This window comes from Macaca mulatta, chromosome 4 (genome assembly GCF_049350105.2).
Source record: "Macaca mulatta isolate MMU2019108-1 chromosome 4, T2T-MMU8v2.0, whole genome shotgun sequence".
In the NCBI taxonomy this organism is placed as follows: domain Eukaryota; kingdom Metazoa; phylum Chordata; class Mammalia; order Primates; family Cercopithecidae; genus Macaca; species Macaca mulatta.
In genome coordinates, this window is record NC_133409.1 from 154850322 (window position 1) to 154860825 (window position 10504).

At 37.9% G+C, this 10504-nt stretch overlaps 1 non-coding gene across 1 annotated transcript; it reads left to right on the forward strand.

Moving 5' to 3' along the window:
* Window positions 1–8449: 8449 nt before the first annotated feature.
* On the forward strand, window positions 8450–8531 carry TRNAL-AAG (transfer RNA leucine (anticodon AAG)). The gene has a single exon. It is a non-coding gene; the product is annotated as a tRNA-Leu (tRNA).
* Window positions 8532–10504: the final 1973 nt, after the last annotated feature.

Here is a 10504-nt window from a genome sequence, read left to right on the forward strand (position 1 = left end):
AAGATCTAGAATCAGTAATTTAAGGTTGCACGTTAAGCTACCAGAAAAAGAAGAATAAATTAAACTCAAAGTAAACAGAAGAAAAGAAATAAATATTAGAGCAGAAATCAATGAAATAAAAAACAGAATTAATAGAGAAAATTCACAATACTGCAAGCTGGTTACTTACAAAAATTCAGAAAAATTGATCAACCTCTAGCCAGGTAACTAATAAAAACAAACAAGAAGGCACAAATTACTAATATCAGAAGTGAAGGAGAGGCCACTATGAGTCTGTGAACATTAAGACAATAATAAAATAATTTTATGAACAACTCTGTGCCCACAAATTTGATAACCTAGTTGAAATAGACCAATTCCTTGAAAGATATGGTCTACCAAAACTAACATGAGAAGAAATAAATAATCCAGTTAGGTTTATATCTACTAAAGAAACTGAAGCAATAGAAGAAACAGCTCAGCTTTCACTGATGAAATCTACCAAATATTAAAGAAAGAAATTATACCAATATTCTAATATATCTTCCAGAAAATAAAAGCAGAGAAAATACTTCCTAACTCTTTCTATGAGGCCAGAATTACCCTAACACCAAAACCAGATGAAGACATTACAAGAAAGGAAAACTACTGACCAATATCTCTCATCAATATAGATGCAAAATTTCTCAACAAAACATTAGCAAATCTAATCCAACAAGGCATAAAAAGAATGATACACCAGAACCAATTGGGATTCATTCCAGGTATGCAAGGCTGGTTCAACCTTTAAAAATCAAGGCAATTTATTACATCAAAAGGCTAAAGAAGAAAAATCATATGATTATATCAATAGGTGCAGAAAAAGCATTTGACAAAATTCAATGCCAATTCATAACAAAAACTCTACTAAACTAGGAATAGAGGGGAACTTCCTCAACTTAATAAAGCACATCTACAAAAAATGCCACAACCAACAACATACTTAATAGTGAGAAACTAGTTTCTTTCCTGCTAAGATTAGGAACAATGTGAGAGTCTTCACTCTCACTATTCCTATTTAACATTGTACTAGAAGTTTTAGCTAATGCAATAAGACAAGGAAACAACATCAAAGATATACAGATTGGGAAGGAAGAAATAAACTATCTTTATTCACAGATAACATGATTATCTATGTAGAAAATCCGAGTTAACAAAAACTCCTGAAAGTAATATAAGTCTATAGCAAGGCTGCAGGATACAAGGTTAATATACAAAAGTCCATTATTTTCATATATGCCAGCAATGAACAACTGGAATATGAAATTTAATACACAATACCATTTATGTTAGCACCAGAAAAGAAATACTTAGATATAAATCTAACAAAATATATGCCATACCTGCATGTGGTAATCTACAAAACTCCAGATGAATGAAATCAACATGGCAAAACCGCATCTCTCCTAAAAATAAAAAAATTAGTTGGGCCTGGTGGCACACCCCATCTCTACTAAACATGAAAATATTAGTCAGGCCTGGTGACACACACTTGTAATCCCAGCTACTCGGAAGGCTGAGACAGGAGAATTGCTTGAACCTGGTAGGCGGAGGTTGCAGTGAGTCGAGATTGTGCCACTGCACTCCAGCCTGGACAACAGAGCGAGACTCCGTCTCAAAAAATAAATAAATAAATAAAGACAGTGTGATATTAGTCAAAGAAAAGATACATAAATCAATGGACTAGAATATAGAGAGTCCAGAAATAGGCCCACACAAATATAGTCAACTGATCTTTGACAAAGGAGCACAGGCAATTCAATGGAGAAAGGATAGTACTTTCAACAAATGGGGCTGGAACAACTGGACATCTACACACAAAAAATGAACCTAGACACAGACTTTACATCTTTCACAAAACTCAAAGAAGATCACAGACCTAAATATAAAATGTAAAACTATAAAACTCATAGAAGATAACATAGAAGAAAATCAAGGTAACTTTGAGTTTGGCAACAGCTTCTTACATACAATGTCAAAAACATCTTCAATAAAGAAAAAAATTGATAAGTTGAGCTTCATTAAAATTCAAAACATCTGCTCTGCAGACGACAAGTAAGAAAATGAAAAGGCAAGCCACAGGCTGTGAGAAAATATTAGCAAGACACATATCAGATAAAGGACTGGTATGCAAATTACACAAAGAATTTTTAAAGCTCAACTATAAGAAAACAACTCAATGTAAGAAATAGGCAGATCTAAACAGATATAAGATATACAGATAGCCACTAAGCATATGAAAATATGCCCCAAATCACATGTAATTATGGAATTGCAAATTAAAGCAACAATGTGATACCATTACACACCTACTAAAATAACTAAAATTCAAGACATTGACAACACCAAATGCTGCCAAGGATGTGGAACAACAAGATGGTAGCTGATGGCTGAAGACTGCTGGTGCAAGTGCCCCAAGAGAAAATGGTAGATGCTGCAAAACCTTTTCTAACCTAGACTTTAAAAGTTGTATAGCACTGTGTTTGCTCATTCTATTAATGGAGGCAGCCACCAAAGTCCATGTAGGTGTAAGGAAAACTGACATAAAATATAATTTGATGGGAGGAGTTGCAAAAAAGAAAAAGTTCAGACATGTTTTAAAGCTATGAAGTCCATATCTTTATCTGCATGATTGCACAAATCCATATATATATATATATATTCTTTCACTGTCTGTGTGTGTATATATGTATATATATATAGATGTATAATCATTGAAAGGATTAAAATCACAGAGAGTTTTTTTCTTGTACACAGCTGAACATCAATAACATTTGGAGATATTTGAGAAAGCCACACATATCTGGAGATTAAACCACAGAGTTCTAATAACCCACAAGTCGAAGAAGAAATCACAGAGAGATTAGAAAATACTTTAAACTGAATAAAACTGAAAATACAACATATCAAAATTTGTGGGATGCAGCAAAAACCATGCTTAGTGGGATAATTTTAGCATTAAACATATTAGAAAGGAAGAAATATTTCTAATCAATGTTCTCATCTTCTATCTTAGAAACTTAGTAAAAAAGATGAGCAACTTAAATCCAAAGCAGGCAGAAGAGGAAAATAATAAAGAGTAAATGCCAATGAAATAGAAAACTGAAAAACAATAAGGAAAAACAATAACATCAAAAGCTGGTTTGTTGGAAAGATTAACAAAATTGATAAATTTCTAGCCATACTCTTCAGGAAAAAAGAGAGAGGAGACACACATATGACAAGTGAGAGTAGGCTGGGCATGGTGGTTCACGCCTAACATTTTGGGAAGCTGAGGCAGGAGGATTGTTTGAGCTTAGGAATTCAAGACCAGCCTGGGCAACATAGCGAGACCCCATCTCTACATTTAAAAAGTAAAAAAATTATGTATTAAAAGAGAAAGAAAAAGAAACAAATGAAGGAGTAGATATCACTAGAGCTTCTGCAAATAATAAAAGGACACAAGAAAATGTTCTGAATGTATTTCACCAATAACTTTGACAATGGATGAAATGGAAAAACTCCTTGAAAGACACAAAGTGTATTCAAGAAGAAATAGATAACCTAAATAGCCCTACATCGATTAAATAAATGAAATCCATGCTTTATAACAGTCTTACAAAGAAATAAAATCTGGCCCAGATGGTTTCAAGTAAATTCTACCAACTATTTAAGCAATAAATAATATCAATTTTACACAACTTATTTCAGAAAGCAAAAGAGGAGGCCACACATCTGAACTCACTTATCAGGCCAGCGTTACCCTAATACCAAAACCAGACAAAGCCATACAAGGAATGAAACTGCAAACCAGTGTTCCTCATAAGAAGAAAAAAATCCTTAAAAATTTAGCAAATCAAATTCAATCATTTATAAAATAACACATCATGACCAAGCAGGACATTCCTGGGATTAAACTCCAAGAATCCTAAGTTAGTGAAACATTCAAAGGAAAGAAAAATTGGATTTTTAAAACAAAAAGATACCTTTTACATGAGCTTCAGAATTATGAAATACTTAAAGGTAAGTTAAAAAATGTGTGCAAGACCTGCACACTGAAAAACTATAAAAGATAACTGAGAGGAATTAAAGAATACTTAAATGAATGAGAGAAATACCATTGTCACTGGATGGAGGATAACAAACAATGTAACACAGTCTACCACCAGAAGCAATAGTCCAGGATGTCAATCTACTGCATAGATTGTTCTGGTTTTTTTGTTTGTTTTTGTTGTTATTGCTTGCTTGTTTTTTTGAGACAGGGTCTCACTCTGTCACCCAGGCTGGAGTGCAGTGGCTCAACTGTGGCTCCCTGCAGGCTTGACCTCCAAACACTATGGTTGGATATACTGAGATTGGGATTCCTCGGGCGTAGCCACGTCAGGCAACCACACTTCCAAAGTCAACATTGCCCAGCATGCGTTGCAATGCCATGTTTCCCTTTCATTGGAGGGCACTATTTAAGGCCCAAATACTTTCAGTAAGCAGGAGTACCACCCTTCGTTGAGTTGTCCTTCCTGATGGTCCTTTTGTAGTTGTTGCTTGAGTTATTCATTCTAGTGCTTTAACACCGCCCCTCCTACTCTGGGTGCCTGGAAGTGATAGAGAAGATCAAGTTCATTGTACACCATAGGAACATGCCCATTGCTGCATTATCTGGGCTGTGAAGAAAGTGCCTTGGTCAGATTAGAGTCTGAATGGATATCTGAACACATGGCAGATGTGTTTCTCCAATATTTCAATTTTGTTCTTCTTTAATGTTGTGTAGTTATTCTGCATCTTTTGCCTTTCCGTATACACTTTATGATCTATTTGTCAATATCCACAAATAACTGGCTGAGATGTTGATTGGGATTATGTTGTCTCTATAGATCAAATTGGGAAAAACTGACACCTTGATAATATTGAGTCCTCCTAACCATTCAAAGGGAATATCTCTCCATATTTCCTTTGATTTCACCATGTTGGCCTGGCTGTTCAATTATCCGTCCAACCGTCACTGGACCATATGGCTGGCCCATTTATAACAGCCCATGAGTCTATAAATAAGTAGCAGGGAGTTGCTGTTGTAGTGGCCTACACAGCCATCAGTACCTCACAGAGTTCAGCACATTGGACAGAGGGTCCTCATCCACTCTTAGTCAAAATGTGGCCACCATTGGGGTGGAGAACCTCTCTTCTTGCATGTGTCCTGACTTTACTCCCTCCAGGAAGAATAATTAGGGGTGGGGCCACAGTCTCCTGGTTTTTGCTGTGGTGGAGTGACTCTACATACCAACAAGGGTTGAAGGGGAGAAAGGAGTGGGGGTTCAGATGTTTATGGGGTTTCTGGACACTGAGGTTTTAAAGACAAGAATTCCGACTTCTCACAAGGGTAGAGGTAAGCTGATAGCATTGGAGGGCTTCAGGAGTGACACCATGATCCATGGCAGGCAGTTGCTCATATGCTATGGGTGGGGCCCTTTGGTACATTTATGACAGGGCAGGAGGACCTGCCTTTGAGGAGGATCTTGTCTCATAAAAGCCTCCAAGGTCACTGGGACAGGACCATGTTGTCCACATCTTGTCGGGGAGCAGGATCCTATTTCCACCTGTCTATTGCCTTCACACGCAAGACAGTTATGACTTCATGGACAGTTTTCTAGAGGGGTCTTCCTCTTGGGGAAGCCTCCCACAGTAGGGAATACAGCCCTCTTGTTCCTATCAAAGCAAACTAAGAATGGGATAGGTTTATCTCGATCTCTGTCCTGCTGGTTCTGTCATTGGGTGAAGGCAAAACTAAAGCCGCAACACCGGGTTGTGGTTAGTTTTCTCAAACTGCGCCAGTCGGGTGATATTGAGTTTGCACTCCCCATCACCAAACAGACACATCGACCAGGCTGCATGAGACTCCCCAGAGTTAGAGAAGATGTAACAGCAGAAGCAGAGATCAGTGATGCAGCCGTGAGTCAAGCAATGTGGCAAGGAATGGATTCTTCCCTAGAACCTCCAGAAGGAAAGCAACTGTGTCACACATTGATTATCTCCCTAAGACCCATTTTAAACTTCTGACCTCCAGAAATTTAAGATAATGCATTTGTGTTATTTTAAGCCACTAAATTCATGGTAATTTCCAACGGCTGCCAAAGGCAACTAATAAAGATTTATGGTATTTGGTACAGACTGTGGTATTGTATAATACTGCAGTCAGTGCATTAAAATAGCATCTAACTCACAAAGGAAGTTGGTAGGGTTCTTGAGGGACTGCAGCCTCATTTTTCAGTCATGTTGTCTGTCAGTGATGCAGGAATCCAAGCTTAATGGGTGGGATTTTTCTTTCTCAAGCAGAAGGATATGGAAATTACAAAATCACCATGCTTTCCCTGAGGTTCAAGCTCAGGACCTTCATATTATGAGACTGATGTGCTGCCTCCTGTGCTAAGAAGGCACTCCTAACTGTCTTAGCAAATCCATTAATTATACTCTCTAAAGTTTATGTGAACTTTCTGAAAAGTTAGATTTTCAAAATAGAGTGTAAAATGAGAATGTATGCTATGTCATGTGTTTACTGTCCTTCCAAGTATGTCATATGACTTACAAAAATCATCTCGGGACTTTCCCCTTGATTAAATAAATGTACAACACAGTGGATTTTCCCACTGTGCCTTAAACACCACTTTCTGCTGGGAGATGTTAGACTTCATTAGATTGCACACTACCCCCCACCACAACATGTGTAAAGATGTTACTAGAAGGTGACATACAGACGCAAGGGGACTGAGCTGGGTCCACAGCCTGAAGACTCCCAGCCAGAAAGCAATGACTGACACAGAAAGCAGATAAACTCTAATGAAATCATAGCTGCAGGCTTGCCTGGGTCTGAAGCTCCTTGCCTGCCAAAGTTCTCCTTAAAATCAATGTCCCTAACCTTGTCACCTGAAGGATCTTCACAGGTCCTGAGCTCCAGAATAGCATAAATAGAGGTGAGACAAGGGGGAAGAGATGAGGTGAAATGATTGAGAAGGGAGAAACAATATACAAGATAAAGCAATCTGAGAAAGTGAAAATTGTCCAGTGTTTGAAGTTGTAGGGTTGAGGTGTAAATTTTCCATGTGCCATCTTAATTTAGGAAAAATAATTCACTCGACTCTCTTGTAAATATGTTACTTTAAAAAACTTCATTACCTGTGAAATGAGATATCTCACTGTGTCATTCATGAGACTGAGTACTTGATATAAAAAATTGTTCAGTGAATGCTAATAAGTAATACAAATACTGATAGTGAACTATACTGAGTGCTTATTATGAGCCAGGTGCTGTTTTAAGCAATTTACATGCATTTGCTAAAAATAAAAATTCTGCTATTTTTTTTTTAACTCTTTCTTTTATTTCAATAGGTTTTGGGGAAAATGGGTGGTGTTTGGCTATATGAATAGGTTATTTAGTGGTGATTTCTGAGACTCTGGTGCATTTGTCACCAGAGTAGTGTACATTGTACCCAATATGTGATCTTTTATCCCTCACCCCTCTCCCACCCTTTCCCCTGAGTCCCCCAAATCCATTGTATCAAAACATTCTGCTATAATTTTTAAAGGCAAATTTTATTGTCTTGGTTTTACATATGAGGAAAGTGAGATCCAGTGAGCTTAAGTGCCTTGCCAATGACCCTGCAGCTATTAAGTGGAGCTGCTGGCATTTGAAATAGTCCAACTGGGGGTCGTTTAAAAAAGGGCAACATCTAACGGGACAGGTGAGACTAAATAAGAAGATGAGCGGCGTTGGGGCTGCAGCAGGGGAGAAGAGGTCGGAGTGCCAGCCCAGATGGCGTTTGTGGGCTTGAAGTGAGCAGGCCACACATCCTCTTAGGGTCCGGAGAGGATGTGATGCTCCGCACCAAATACAAACTGGTCCTCGCCCTGAACTTTAAAAACTAAGGTCATGAACACATTTAGCAAAAAAAGCAGGTCTGTTTGCATAGTTCTTTCCACCCCTTTCACAAGAGGAAATCACGCACAGACACACAAACCAAGACGCGAGTTCCGGGTGGATCGGGATGAGAGCTCCTCTGTTTTCTGGTTGCGAACATTAAAAATAACATCTTGTTCCAGATCCCCAAACGCAGCTGACAAACTGGAGATTCGATCTGAGTCCTCAGAGTCCCCGTGCTGCGTCGGCTTAGGCGGTGATTTCTAATCATGTTCTTAAGAACCGATTCTCTTGAGATTTGTTGGATATTAGGTACTGGTTTCCTGTCCCTTTACTCTCAGGTATTAGAAACAGGACGGAAAGCACATGCAAATCTCAGATGCAAGACAAGGGACTGGGACAAGGAACCTATTTACAGATTTTGTCGGTGGTTGAGACCACTACGGAATCATTTGTATAGAAATGCTCTGAGAAGAAAGTAGTAACACGCAGAATAGTCTTGTGTCTCTTAAATCATTAAGATGAGCTCCAAGAGCATACAGGTGTGGTAGCGTGGCCGAGCGGTCTAAGGCGCTGGATTAAGGCTCCAGTCTCTTCGGGGGCGTGGGTTCGAATCCCACCGCTGCCAAACTTATTGCAAAATGACTACGGGTATCTAAAGCTCATTGAGGTTTGCAAAAGAAACATTTTCCACTGCCAGCGCAAGGTAGGTGTTTAATCCTGATAATGGTAGGTTGAAAACCAAATAGTAGCTGTAAAATCAGACTGCCATCAGTCATATATAAGACTTCATGTCCAAGGGAGTATGTTCCTTTTTATGTTTTAAAAATGTTCATACAAAAAGTACAACTCACATGATTCAAAATTACAAAAATTTAAGAGTACATACATAATGATAGTCTATTTGTGTACCCACCCCATCCTGCCAGACACCCAATTCTGGCCCCTTGGGCAACCAGCCATATTAAAATCTGGAGTTCTATTCAAGGCATATTCTTTGCATATACAAGCCAATAGAAACACTATTGGGTTTTTTTTTTTTTCCACTATAAATATGCTTTCCAAACCCATTCTATTACACCTTGCCTTTTTCACTCTATGTATGTTGCAGTAATTTCCATGTCAACAAAGAAAGAGCCTCTTCCCTCTTTGTTTTGTCTGCATAGCATTCAGTTTTATGAATGTATCTGAATTTATTTCAGCAGTCATTTTTAACAATATAAATAACATTGCAATAAATTAACATGTATAGCCACATTTAATAGATGCATGGGATTAGAAAACTTTCTAAGAGTGCAATCGCTAAATCAAAACATATGTGTGTGATGATGATTTTGGTGGCTCTTGCCTCATTCTCCTTCCCTAAATATTACAAATTTATTCTCCTGTAGGACCCAGAAAGAACCTGTTTCCTCAACACCATGACCAGCACAGAACATTGTAATAATGACAATTATCAGTCATTTAGCTCCAACTAAGCCCCAGATATTGTCATAAATTCTTAACATATATTGAGTCATATAATAATCTCAATAATATATAAGGAAGTTCATATAGTCCACATTTTACAGAAAAGAAAATTGGAGTTGTAACCAATTAATCACATAACCACGGTCATCTAAATCGAATAGTTTGTAGATGGAGGAATAAGGATGTCAATGCCTGTGACTGAATGAAAAATGCCCCAAAAGATATGATATCCACATTCTAATTCCTAGAATCTCTGAATATTACCTTATTTTGCACAGAACCCCAAAAATGGGGTCTTTGGAGAATACGTTAAAGATAAGGAAATTATCCTGGATTATCCAAGTGGAGCTCAAATACCATCACAAATGCCTTTAATAGAGAGAGGCACAGGGAGATTATACAGTGACAGAATAGGAGAAGGCAATGTGACCACAGGGACACAGATAGGAGTGATGCCACCACAAGCCAAGGAATGTGGGCAGTCACCAGAGGCTGGGAAAAGGCAAGGACATATTCTTCCCTAGAGCCTCTGGAGGGAGCACAGCCCTGCCAACACCTTGATTTCAGACCGGTGATACTGATTTTGGACTTTTGGCCTCCAGAAATGTGAGAAAAGAAGTCACTTATTTTAGGCCACCAAGTTTGTGGTACTGTGATTTGTTACAGAAGCTACAGAAAACTAATTCAACATCTTTAAGTGCTGTTCAGCAGCACTACCACAAACAACTGTTTTTGTTTTGCTGTTGTTTGCCAATCTGATAGGTTAAAGACATTACCTCACTGTATTTCTATAGTTTCATTTTTAAACTTCCTTTACTTCTTACCTCTATACTGCTTTTAGTATTAAATAGGTTACACCAACTGGCGACAACAGATTATGTTGTGTCTGCTGTCAACCTTATCTCAGGCAACAGGTAGAAATGAAGAAAATTAACTCTTTAAAACATAAGTTACAAATATTTTCCCGCCAGTTTTACTTGATGTTTTGTCACTTTGTTTATGCCTTTTTTGAGGGGATGAGGTACATCCCAGTGGAATTTTTAAAATGTTGTTTAATGCAGTGAATTTTGTTAAACTCTTATTGTCTCTGAGTTTTGTGTAAAAAATTAGTTTTCTGTACCAAAGTTATAT